Here is a 1127-nt window from a genome sequence, read left to right as displayed (position 1 = left end):
AATTATTTTTTCCATGGGGCCACATGAGAAACAGAAAATATTGTGGAGGGCCGGCCAAAAGGCTGATCTCAATTCTGCATAATATTAACTGTACTTCTTTGTAAAAAGCAGCAAATAGCATTGTTTTGACAAGCTGGTAAGAGTATATGTTATAATTAAGCAATGAAAACATGAGGTTGCCTTCCAAAAAATGTAATTTATTCAAGCGAATTTCACAAAACAATGGGAAAGGCAATAAATCACTAAAACGGCATCATAAAAACACACTAAACATGCAAATAAAAATAACCACAATACAATTAAATTCATGCACAACTCAACCATTTAAAACTTTTTACATTTTTAAGTTATTTTTTCTTGTTCAGTGAGAGAAATCTAGTCTCTGCTGGGCTTTAACGAGTGCATCAAAATCAGGTTGAATGTCTGAGGTGGAAATGCGAAGCACAGCTGACAGATGATCGTCAGTGAGAGATGATCTGTACCTGGATTTCGTGAACTTCATCATTGAAAATGTTTGTTCACATATGTAGGTAGAGCCAAAGAGAACCAACATCTTCTGAGCATGTCTCTTCATGTTTGGAAAGTTCTCCTCCTTGAGAGAAGAGTAGAAATCCAGCAGAGATCCTGATTTAAAGAGCTCTGCCAGTACTGCATCAGACTGCAGGTCAATGAGTTCCAGCTGAACATCACTGGGTGCATTATCCACACCGCAGGTAAAGGGAGAGGAAATCATGTGCATTTCATCCTCGATTGTTCTGAGATCTTCAAATCTCCTTGAAAACTCACAATGCAATGCTCCTAACATGGATGAGTACCTGCGGAGGTGATCGGCTGATGGTGTGACTTCTTTCAGGGTTTGCATGTGAGTGAGATTGTTGCTCTCCAGTTGGCTTGAAAGAAACAGCATCTTTTTCATGAAAGCCTTCACCAGGGTGTGCATTTCATGAACAAAAAGGCCCCTGCCTTGCAGTTTGGTATTCAGGTCATTCATCAGTGCGGTCACATCAACAGCAAATGCAAAATCTGCCATCCAGTCCTCATCTGAGAGCTCTGGGATGTCTTTGCCTTTCATCTCACAAAACTCTCGAATCTCTGTTTTCAGGTCCCAAACTCTTTTTAGCACTTTG

This window comes from Kryptolebias marmoratus, linkage group LG10 (assembly GCF_001649575.2).
Source record: "Kryptolebias marmoratus isolate JLee-2015 linkage group LG10, ASM164957v2, whole genome shotgun sequence".
NCBI lineage: Eukaryota > Metazoa > Chordata > Actinopteri > Cyprinodontiformes > Rivulidae > Kryptolebias > Kryptolebias marmoratus.
The sequence above is the reverse complement of the archived record's forward strand: the minus strand, read 5'-3'. Positions refer to the sequence as shown.